The 12,880-nt window shown below is 34.3% G+C and overlaps 1 non-coding gene across 1 annotated transcript; it reads right to left on the bottom strand.

Moving 5' to 3' along the window:
• Positions 1-1,628: 1,628 nt before the first annotated feature.
• On the bottom strand, positions 1,629-1,735 carry LOC139879217 (small nucleolar RNA R71). The gene has a single exon (XR_011770071.1). It is a non-coding gene; the product is annotated as a small nucleolar RNA R71 (small nucleolar RNA).
• Between the last annotated feature and the right edge of the window lie 11,145 nt (positions 1,736-12,880).

Genomic DNA, 12,880 nt, shown 5'->3' on the forward strand with positions numbered 1-12,880 from the left:
TTACTAAAAACTACACTACTCTACGATTAGGTACACTGCCTATAGTGTTGTAGCAAGATTTAGGTATATCCCACTCTATAAATAATTAAAACTTGTGTCATATTTTGTAGTATTTTGTATTAAAAATAATACTATTTCGTACCCTCACGCTACATCATCAAGTTTTTGGCGCCGCTGCCGGGGAGCACTAAAACGCTATATTTTTAATTTATATTTACAAAAATAAAAAAAAAAAAAAAACGTAAAAAAAAAAAAACGTAAAAAAAAAAAAAACGTAAAAAAAAAAAAAAAAAAAAAACGTAAACAAAAAAAAAAACAAAAGCGTAAAAAAAAAACGTAAAAAAAAAAAATTATTATAAAAAAAATATATTTTTTTTAAGATTTTGTCTATAAAAAAATGTTTTTTTTAGTTTTATTACCTTTAGATTTTTAGACTATAGTCGCAACTTTTAGTATTAAGTTTAGTTTTGCCATAGTTATTTTCTTATTTTTATTTTTCGATGTCTTTTACCTATGTATCAATTACAATTCCAATTAGTAATCTCTATTTGTAGTTTTAATTTTAAGATAGTGATAGTTATAAGGTTGGATTAACCGCGTGTTTACAAACCACTCTTCGTCTTTTTCATTTTTCGACACTTTTCGACGCGCACTCTTTTTCTCTCTTATTTCTCGCCATTCTAGTTTTTAGGACTTAGATTTTTTTCTACTTCTTCTCTAAATTTCTTAAAATTACGAAAATTTATTTTAAGTGGTTAAATTGATAGACATCAAAATTTTCTGGTTCGTAGTAATAGTTGGATTTGTACGTGGACCGGGTTATTGGAGCCAAACAGTACTCAATTATATTGAGACCAAACGAATCCTGCCCCTCTGCTGCATCTTTTGGCTATTCGAAACGTGGGCAAAATCAGAAAAGTCTATTGATTGGATAACTTATATAATTTTTCTTTCCTTTTTAAAAACTAATAGGATATTCAGTGAATGCACCGAGCAAGACGTTCACCGCCGGTCATACGTTCACCACCTGTAACTTGATCAAGACATCGTGTAACAAATATCGCCGCCGTTGATTTTTCTTTAGAATCGTCATCTAGTCGACCAAGTACTCCAATTCAAATTTCCAATAATCCATCTTTTGAACCCGATTTCACAACTAAGAACCCGGAAGATATTCAAGGACAATTCCAAGATCCTGAACCCCAAACCGTTAAATCAGAATCCTCTAGTAATTCGGATACAACAAATCCAATCTAGAACCTCTAAGTATGGAAGAACGAATGAGAGCTAAGCGCACTGGCCAAGGTCACGCCATTATTAAACCAGAAGTTAATGCTCCAGATTATGAAATTAAAGGACAAATCCTACACATGGTAACTAATCAGTGCCAATATAGTGGTACGCCAAAAGAAGATCCCAACGAACATCTTCGTACCTTTAATAGGATCTGTACACTATTCAAAATCCGAGAAGTAGAAGACGAACAAATCTATCTCATGTTGTTTCCCTGGACTTTAAAGGGAGAAGCCAAAGATTGGTTAGAATCGTTACCTGAAGGGGCGATTGACACATGGGATGTTTTAGTTGAGAAATTTCTTAAAAGATTCTTTCCGGCATCTAAAGCCGTGAGACTTCAAGGAGAAATTGTTACGTTCACACAAAAGCCAAATGAAACATTATATGAGGCGTGGACAAGATTCGGAAGGATGTTGAGAGGATGTCCTCAACACGGTTTAGACACTTATCAAATAGTACAAATATTCTACCAAGGTGTCAACGTTGCTACACGGAAAGACATCGACATAACAGCTGGTGGTTCAATTATGAAGAAAACCGCAACTGAAGCTTACAAAATTATTGATAACACAACATCCCACTCACATGAGTGGCACCAAGAAAAAGATATCTTTCGATCATCTAAAGCGGCTAGAGCTGATTCTAGCCATGACTTTGATTCCGTTTCCGCAAAAATAGATGCTTTCGAAAGGCGAATGGAAAAGATGAATAAAGATATTCACGCAATACGAATCAGTTGTGAGCAATGCGGTGGACCACACTTATTGAAAGATTGTCACATTGAACCAACGATGGAACAACGAGAGAATGTTTCCTATATGAACCAAAGGCCGGGAAATAATTATCAAAATAATTATCAACCGCCAAGGCTAAACTTAAATCGAAATCAAAACATTCTTTACAATCCAAAAGGACCCGAAAATAACTGGTATAACCAACAAGGTCCGAATAACCAACCAACTCAAAACAACACTTTCAATCAACAAAGACCTGGCTTATATAAACCACAACAACAAACTGAAGAGAAAAAGTCAAATATGGAAGACGTGGTATTCAAGCTAGTTGAATCTCAAACACAATTTATTGAAACTCAAACCCAAACGAACGAGAGGTTTGATCAGTCATTAAGAACTCAACAAGCTTCCATTTTGAATCTAGAAAAACACGTAGGTACTCTTGCTAGCATGATGAGTGAAAGGGAACAAGGAAAGCTACCGAGTAATACTGAAGTAAACCCTCGGAATGAGAATGTTAATATGGTGTCAACGAATTCTGAAAAACCAGCACCAGAAGATGGGAAGGTTTTAGATGTGAGTAACAATGAAGAAGTTACACCACCACCACCATCCGAGTATGTAAAGCCAGTGGTGACACCATACAAACCACCCATCCCGTTTCCAAGAAAAGGAGTTGAGTATGAGCAAGTAATAAGTAATAAAGATTGTGATACTTCTGGAAAGAAGAAGAAGAAAAAGAATAAGAAAGTACAAGAAACAAAAGCCGTAGAAGTAAACCCGGTGAATACAGTTCCACCAAAACCTCCACCTAGGGTAGGTGATCCGGGTGAATTTATTGTTCCTTGTCTACTTAGTGATTGTGTCATGTATAATGCACTAGCAGATTTAGGTGCAAGTGTGAGTGTTATGTCTCTTTCATTATATAAGAGATTAGGAGTAGGTGAGTTAAGTCCAACGGATATGAGTGTTCGACTCTTTGATCAAACCATTAAGCACCCAGTTGGAATTGCTGACAACCTACCCATTCAAGTAGGTAATTTAACCTTTCTAGTCGAATTCATTGTCATTGACATAGAAGAGGACCCAAACATTCCTCTAATTTTAGGTCGACCATTCTTAGCGTCCACCGGGGCGTTCTTTGATGTAAGAAACGGTAGAATGACACTTAGTAGTGGTGACAAATCAATCACCTTTATGATTCGAAAGACTAAATCTCCACCAACCAAAACCGTTGAACCAACAAAAACGATTGGTAATAACCATGTTGTTTTACCAACTCCAACGGCAGTGCTTAACAATAATAAAATGCCTAAGTGTGGGGAAAATGAAGTAACACCTAATGATGACTTGATAATAAAGAACCCCGTTGTTGATACGAAATTAAATGACCCCGTTATTAACAGTTCAATGAAGAAACTTTTTAAACGGGCTATCGATGCTAGAAGTAAGGGGAACTTTAAGTTATGTAACCGGTTAGTATCCAATCTGTCTCCTAAAGAAAAGGCGAAACTAGTTGAATTTTGGGATATTACGGAAGAAGCCGGGCACTGGCTTAAAGAAAAAGTCACAGATAGGCAAGTTGATTATGGACCAAAAGAAATTGACGATGAAGTTAATCACAATTTCGACACCACAGCTACCTAAGTGTGGGGAGATTCAAATGTTCTAAGAAAATGTTATCTAGAGTTAGTTGTTCTGTTCTCGTGTAGTTCCGAGAATGGAATCCGATTAGTCTTTTCCGCTAGCAGACACTAAAGAACTAGTTTTCTCCCTCCATTCTGAATTTTTGTTTTGTAGGTTTTTTTTTATGAAATTAATATGCATTTTAATTTAAGTTTTTAAAAACAAAATTTACTTTAATTCATTAAGTTGAAAAAATGATTTCTAAAATTCGTCGTGAGTTAAAGACTAGGTCATTAAGCCGAAATTACTTTACCCGAGGGCGGGGCGACAAATTTTGTTATCATTATTTTTAATTTTATTGATTTAAAGTATGCCAAAAATATTATACTTTATAAATTTTTGAAAAGTGGGGTTATAAACCAAACTTCAAAAATATATATATATATATATATATATATATATATATATATATATATATATATATATATATATATATATATATATATATATATATATATATATATATATATATATATATATATATATGTTTGTATTTTATCTTATGTACAAAACAAGGTAAAACAATGCACTTTCAAAGACTGTCATTAAAGTTCAGCAAAAGGTACTAATTTTGACGACAAGACGCAAAACAACAAATATGATATAACAAATGAAGGAATGAACGATGAGGCGCCATCTATCATTCGACGAGCTTTGTAATTACAAACTCGGTATTTTTAATCACTTTTCTACGCTAATCACCCTCATGAATTTAAATTATAGTCTGATTTCATGCAAATGAGGGCATTGCATGATCTTAAGTGTGGGGAAGGGTTATAAATTCTCTCAGGTTTATACTTGGTTTATTTGCCAAATTTTGTGAAAATTTGAAAAATTTTCAATTAAATGAAGTCAAAATCATGTTTATACATATTTATGAACGGTGAAAACTAGGTGATAATACCGAAATTATCGTTACCTCGAAAAGGACATAAATTGAGAAACACCCTAAAACGATTGAATTCATTTAAAATGGAATAAAGGAGAATAAAAAAAGCAAAGAAAGAAACTAAGTGTGGGGAGAATGTACCAAGTTATTCAATTAAAAACTATCTATCACATGTTTCTGTAAAGTTATTGCAGGTACTTTTGTTTTGGACGATTTTAATCAGTTTTACCCGATTTACTGTAAGAAAGATGGATCTACACGATGAATCAATTCCATCATTAAAAGGAAGTAAAGTCTTCCGAAAAAGAAACGCGCTTTTTGATTTAGGTCAAGAAGTTGTCGTCCAGACCAGCTGTAGGTTGACGAAAAATCTAGAAAAGTCATCACTAAAATCAGCAGGAAATCCACGGACCTCAGCATCAAACAGGGTCGCCAGGTGGTCAGATTTATCCTAACCATGAGAAGGATTTATCTCGTACAATGGGGAGGCACCGTGCAAATTAGCTTGATAAGACTAATGAATCAGATCCCCAGAAAGGATAATCTCCTTAAAGATTAAAAATCAGCTTTTAAGCCTGATATTACTCAATCCTAGAGATTGACCTTAAAGATTGAGAATTACAAACTCATGGAATTCAATGATATCTAAACTCGAGCTTGAACGAGAAAATATTTTGATCAAAAATACAAACCGATTTGTTTTCTGAAAACCCATTTTCAATGCGTTCATTACCATTGAACGTAAAATCCTAGGAATTCACCTGGAATTCATTAGGTCACCTGAACCAAATCGGGTGTCAACCGTAAGAACGGTGGTTGCATAGCATGGTCGGAGACAGGACCTTGCGCCAGACCGAAAAATCATAGGATGATCTTTACTATTGCTCCTACCAAGGATAGTTCTAGCATCCGAAACGTTAATAAGACCATAATCATCTGCATGTCACGGGACATTGCCTTAACAGTTTCTTGTTCATCGCTTTCCTTTACAACCGGACGGTAGTTTACCGAAAGGTAATATACGGAACAAGTAAACTGGATGTGTGCTTTCCGATACCGGGATAGCAGTGGATTACACGAACCTAAAAGTTTTAGCCAAAATATTGATCCACAAATATATTTTGCAACACCGATGGTGGGTCAAATCAGAAAACTTGTCTAGGGTAAAATCTAGCTTGAATTTTTAAAAGATCAAATGTTTTCATAAAGATCCAATTTCCTAAAGGATCTACATTTTTATAGTCATGTGGGACTGTAAACCGCCTTTCAAATGTGCACTTTGCTTTGGAAACCGAAAGTAAATCGGCTATTTGATTGCAAGTGTCGTTGACCTAAACCCAAGGCAACTGTGGATGACACACCCACCTTTAACCATGGTTCTATCGTTACTATCATTGTTTATAACACCGTATCAAAATCACTGATGTATAAAGTGTGAAGAATAAAGAAGTGATTCTAGTATGTTTTTATTTCAAGACTGTATTGCTTGAGGACAAGCAACGCTCAAGTGTGGGGATATTGATAAGGCTAAAAAGGAACATATATTTCATAGCATTATTCCCCAAGAAAGACAAGATTTTAGTTGCAATTGTTCCATTTTCAAGTAATATTCGTTTATATTTAATAAGTGCGAAGACAAAAGGCGAAAACGACGAATTGAAGACGCAAAGGTCCAAAAAGCTAAAAAGTACAAGATACAATAAAAAAGATTCAATTTGTTGATGAGGAACGTCTAAAAATGACAAAAGTACAAGTTACAAAACGCAAAGTACACGATATAAAATAGTACGAAAGGATGTTCGAAAATCCGGAACAGGGACATGAACCAACTCTCAACGCTCGACGCAACGGAGCTGAAAGTACAAGTCAACTATGCACAAGAATATAATATAATATTTAAATAATTCATAATAAGAATAATAATAAATAATAAAAAGTTGTTAATTGAGCATAGTTAAGGGGTCATAAGTGAAAGTTTGAAATCAAAAATTGCCTATAAATGAAACGAATTAGGCAGTTTAGAAAAACAACCTTTTTCTATCATATTTTCTACGATCCATCTATCTATTATCAATATCAATTATCAATATCTATAATTCTCTATCATAATGTTAATGTAATAAGATATAACAATAATCTTAATTTTAAGTTTAAATTATGATAATAATAAGATTTATGATAGAGATCGTTTGAGTGTGTAAGTCGAAATTCTGTCCGTGTAACGCTACGCTATTTTTAATCATTGTAAGTTATGTTCAACCTTTTTACATTAATGTATCGTAACTAAGTTATTATTATGCTTATTTGAGCCGAAGTAATCGTGATGTTGGGCTAAAATATTAAGAAGGGGTTATTGAACTTTGGACCATAATTAAGGTTTGGGCAAAAGACCGACACTTGTGGAAATTGAACTATTGACTATTAATAGATGGGGGGTATTGTCTAATTGAGTGACAACTCATTGGAGTCTGTCGAACCTATCTTCAAATTTATTAACCTAATAATTAATAATGATTATGGTTGTCCTATTTAGTGACGTTCATATGGAATCTGTTATAATCATTTAATTAATCAATCGGGTTGGGTAATTGATTATTCATTCTGATCAAGTGGATGAATTAATATTCATAAACTAATTAAAACAGGGGTGGATTACATACATTGATAACTGGTGTAATTGTTGACAGAAGTGATAACTGCGTCACAGTTTAAATCCTTAATCAGTTGGAATATTTGACTTCGGGTATAAGGGTAATTTGACGAGGATACTCGCACTTTATATTTATGACCGATGGACTATTATGGACAAAAACCAGATAAACGTATCAAATAAACCAGGACAAAGGACAATTAATCTATGGTAATAAATTAAAATCAACACGTCAAACATCATGATTACGGAAGTTTAAATAAGCATAATTCTTTTATTATATTTCTCATCGTATCTTTATTTACTGTCATTTTATTACTCGCAATTTTATTTACTGTCATTTTATTTATTGTCATTATTTTACGCACTTTAATTATCGTCATTTATCTTTGCGCTTAAAATATAGAATCGACAAACCAGTCATTAAACGGTAAAACCCCCCTTTTATAATAATATTACTACTTATATAATTATATATATTTTGTATAAATATAGTTGTTAAAAATATAGTAAGTATCACCAGCTCCCTGTGGAACGAACCGGACTTACTAAAAACTACACTACTCTACGATTAGGTACACTGCCTATAGTGTTGTAGCAAGATTTAGGTATATCCCACTCTATAAATAATTAAAACTTGTGTCATATTTTGTAGTATTTTGTATTAAAAATAATACTATTTCGTACCCTCACGCTACATCATCAGTTTCGCGTATTGTTTTTAAAGTACGTGTTTCGTGTAATGTATACACGTTTCGCGTAGGTTATAGTCCAGGTGACAAACAGTGCTGGTACAGATTTGAATATTTTGATAAATATTTATATTTTAGTGTGTAATAATAATAATAATAATACGTAAATAATAATAATAATAATAATAATAATAATAATAATAATTTTACAATATGTATAAATGAGGGTGTTTACTTAAATGTGTCACCTCTAGATCCATGGATTGTTTTAAGTTTAAGCTCGTATTAAAATGTTTAGTATAAAACTTATATTTTCCTTTCGAATAAATAATAAGTTTTGACTAACTAAATTAAATCTAATTTTCATTGGATTATATTTAGATAGTTACTCGTCCTTAAGTATTTAAATTGAGACCCAACCCAGTTTTGACCTTCGCCAAAACCCAAATCATAACGGTTTCCCTTTTTACAATTTCACTATTATATGACTAGTGATATTACCCAAACCACCGAACCTTATTTTTAATTTAGTGTTAGTAAATTAGTCATAAGTTCGTCTAGATCACTTTTAATATTGAAGCTTAATTTATATAAATAAAAATAACTTTCGTTATTTTAATCTAACAAATTAAGTGACAGGGGTTAAATATCCAAATACATAATAATGGTTCTTTTAATTAGGCTCAATGTTAAAAATACTAAAGTTACATTTTAATTTTTATAAATGATAGCAATCCATTTCACTAGGGGCTCTACATCTAAGCAAACACTAGGGAAATTTAGCTACTCACTATACTAGGGTAAACATAAAAATATAAATATACAAACATAATAATAAATTGATAACGATAATTTTAATGGAATCTAAATCTAAGCGAACACTATTGGAATTTACTAACTAATCATGATAATGATACGGGAGTGAAAATAATAATACATAAACATAAACATAATAATAAGTAACAATTACAATAATAAAAATGAAAGTAACAAACTTACAAAAGGTCTTCAATTTAATGATTACAAATGGTAGAAAATGGAAATGAAAGCACCCTTGCACTCGCACAATAATACCCTTAATCACGAATAATACACCCTTTAATAATAAAACTATCCTAATCTTGACACTTGAAATTAATTGGAACTGAAATTAGTACGTAGTACTTGAAAATACAAAGACAGTAACTAAAGTAATAATTTTGTTATGTATATTTATTTGTGTAGTCTTCTGTCTCCTCTGTATGTGTCTCTTCTATTTTTTTGTAATTCGCAAGTACTCCGTATATAGCAGTAATTGAAGTAGTAGGTGGCCTTTGATCTGTATGTTATGTGTAAAGTAAAAAACAGTAACCAAAAGTAGTAGTAGAATATTGAAAAGCAACCATCCCATGTGAAGTCTAATCTGAATCTCGTCCAAAACGTACGCGTTTCGCATAGATGTGTACGTGTTTCGCGTAAGGTATATTCATGAAAGTTGTAGATTTTTGAGTTACGGACGTCTGGACACCTGATTCGCCTTTTTTCGAGTCCGTATGATTTAGTTATGATTTTTTTCGTGCAGGCGCGCTGATTTCGTGATTTCGATCATTTTAACTTGTAGTCTTGAGGCGCGATGTTGTAGTCTTTTGTTGCTCATTAGAAATCTTTATTTTATCTTCATTTTGATCTTTATATCATTGAAAATCCATAATAACATTTCATTCGACGCTTTGAACATTTTAACCAATTACAAACCGAAAACTACTCGAATACACATAAAATCATAACATTTGGGACTGAAATTGCGACTAAGAATATGCATATATTAAGCAATATCAGGGGGGATGAGTCTTTGTATGATGCGTGGGTGCGTTTCAAGAAGTTATTAAGAGCTTGCCCACCGCATGGTCTAACCAAGAAGGAGTACATCAATACGTTCTACCGGGGTACAAATTTTCAAACTAAGCAATATCTTGACTCATCTTCGGGTGGAGTGTTTATGTACAACTCACCCAATGCGGCCGAAAAGTTACTAGAGGATATCGCGGTTAATACATATGAATGGGCACCTTCAACAAGAGATTTGGCGAGAAAGAATGTGGCTCAAGTGAAGAGTGAAGATGGGCAAATTACCGTGGCAAGCTTGAATAACCAATTTCAATTATATGGGAAAGAATTGAAAAAGATACAACAAACGCTAGTGGCGATGCAAGTCGGTTATCAAAGGTGTGAAGGACCACACCTCACCAAAAATTGTCCCCAAGTTAATCAATGTACTCACATTGACTTGGATGACATTCCTATGAATTCGGAAGCTCATGTGAACTTTGTGAGCAACCAAAACTTTCAAAGAGGAGGAACTTCTACCCAAGGCAAGAACTCTTTTCAATCGAACAATAGCTACTACAACCCTAGCCAAAAGCAAGTGTCATTTAACACTCAATCCAACACACCTCCCGAATTCTCCAACCAAAACCAAAACCAAGGCTATAATTCTAACTATAACCAAAACCGCCAAAACAACTTCCAATCCCACAACCAACAAAATTATAACAACCAATCTTATAACAACCATTCCAACCCAAATTACCAAGGAAGCCAAAGTTATCAAAACCAAGGTTATAGTCAACCTCCAAATAACCAAGGTTACAATCAACAACCCCAAAAAACTCAACAAAATAACCAACCTTCCTAACCTTCTAAAAGCTTAGAGGAGCTTATGCAAACTTACATCAAGAAGGTGGAATCAACCGAAGCGGTATTGCTAAAGCAAAATGAGTTCTTGAAGCAACAAATTCGACACAACCAAGCCTCATTCCAAAATCTTGAGAGCAACGTTGGGAGACTTTCAAGTCAAGTTGCCGAAAGACCTCAAGGAACTTTACCATCCAACACTCAAGTTAACCCAAATACCAATTACAACACCAACCGTAACAACCAAAACCAAAACCAAAACAACAACACCACTAGAGTTATTCCAATAGAAAGAAACACTACCAATCAAAACACCAACCAAGCAAGCTCTTCAAATCCTAACAACAACTATGCTAAAGTGAATTCTATTTCTTCAATGGAAAAGGAGGAGGAAACTGAATCTCCTCAAGTTTTTACAATTGATCTTGATGAGGGAGAGTTTGATTTGGACGAAGCTTTAGATATAGATACAATGAATCTCGGTGTGTTCAAGTTCTCGGACGATTCGGATGAAGCGAAGTTTATTCCATTCCAAATAAAAAGTGTTATGACAATGGAAGCTACCGAGTTGATATGCAAGGATCTAGATGGTGAATTAAAGAAGGTTAAATTGGGTGACTTAAGAAAAGGGATATGGTAGAAAGCATCTTGGATATAAAAGCACAAAGCAAGGAAGTTGAGGAATTGGCTCCATCAATTGAAGGGAACAAGGAGGCACCGGTCTCACAATCTCAACCATTACCTCCTACACATCTAAAGAATGTGGATTGTAAGTTGACCCAAGATGAAAACAACAATATTTATGTCAAACTTCCCTTGGCGGAAGTGCTTGAAAACATGCCCAATTATGGGAAATTATTGAAAGCCCTTATGGCCAAGAAGGGAGAGGTTAAACAAGCATCCATCACTTTCTTACTTAAGGAGTGCGATGGGTTTTTGAGAAAACAAAACTTACCAACTAAAATGGGCGATCCCGGACCATTCTTAATACCATGCAAAGTAAATGGGTCAGAACCATTTACATCATTAGCCGACTAGGGGGCTAGCATAAATTTCATGCCCTTATCCATTTATAAAAAGCTTGGCCTAGGAGACCTTTCACTCACTAAAATGGGAGTGAAATTAATTGACCAATCAATTAACCCAAGTTTGGGGATCGCCGAGGACCTAATTGTCAAAGTAGGGAGCATGGAATTTCCAACCGATTTTGTAATTGTTGACATAAAGGAAGACCCGGTTGTACCCCTAGTATTAGGGAGGCCATTTTTGACAACCGCGGGTTCTTTCTTTGACTTTAGAACCGGAAGGTTGACCTTAGAGACAAAGGAAAATGCGTAAGCATTAAGAGCAAAAGTGTTAAATTACCAACAAAACCTTTAACTATACCACAAGTTGTTGCTAGTGTTCAATGCACTACAAGCCCAAAGCGAGTTGATTCACCAACTAGATGTGGTGGTGGTTTGACCCGAAATGTCCCAAGTAAGCTTAATCATAAAAAAAAATGTTATTGATAAGTCAATGCGAAAATTATACGGTTAATTTCATCATGTCTCATCCTAAAAGAATGAGAAGTTGTGAAAATGTTTAGTATCAAACTTGTCAAAACATGAAAAGTGCAAGCTCGAGGAGTTGATCAAGGAGACCAAAGCGATTAATGATTGGGTAATGTTGGATATGAATGAAAGTGGTAAAGGTAATGGTTCCCTTAGTTCAAAGGGGGGGGGGGGAGGTTTACCACCCCGGTATTAGCTAAGCCTCAAGTGGAAATTGAGTCGGGTGATAGACTCGTTAAACAATTTCCACAATCTTGTTTATATTTTCTTTAATTGCATTGCATGTAGGATTGTATGATATTCTATTTATTTATTTATTTTTGCATTTAGATAGCTTTTCTGCATTTTGTTAAATTGAAAAATCCAAAAATAGTTTGTTACTTGGTCAAAATGTGCTTAAAAATGAGAAAAACTGCAATCAGGTCTAATTGCGGCGCTTCTATTGAAGAAGCGGCGCTTTTGCTTCTAAAGAGCGACGCTTTTAATATAAGAGCGACGCTTTTCTCCATGTGTTGGAACAATTTTTGATCAGTAGCCAAGAGCGACGCTCTCGGACGTAGGAGCGACGCTTTTGCTTGTTTAGGAGCGACGCTTTTAACCCAATCGCGGCGCTTTTGAGCTGGCAGGAGCGGCGCACCTGTTCCAAGTGCGGCGCTTTTGCATCTGTTACTTAAACAATTTTGAATGAACAAAACACCACTTTTTCA

Source organism: Rutidosis leptorrhynchoides, chromosome 11 (assembly GCF_046630445.1).
Source record: "Rutidosis leptorrhynchoides isolate AG116_Rl617_1_P2 chromosome 11, CSIRO_AGI_Rlap_v1, whole genome shotgun sequence".
Taxonomy (NCBI): Eukaryota; Viridiplantae; Streptophyta; class Magnoliopsida; order Asterales; family Asteraceae; genus Rutidosis; species Rutidosis leptorrhynchoides.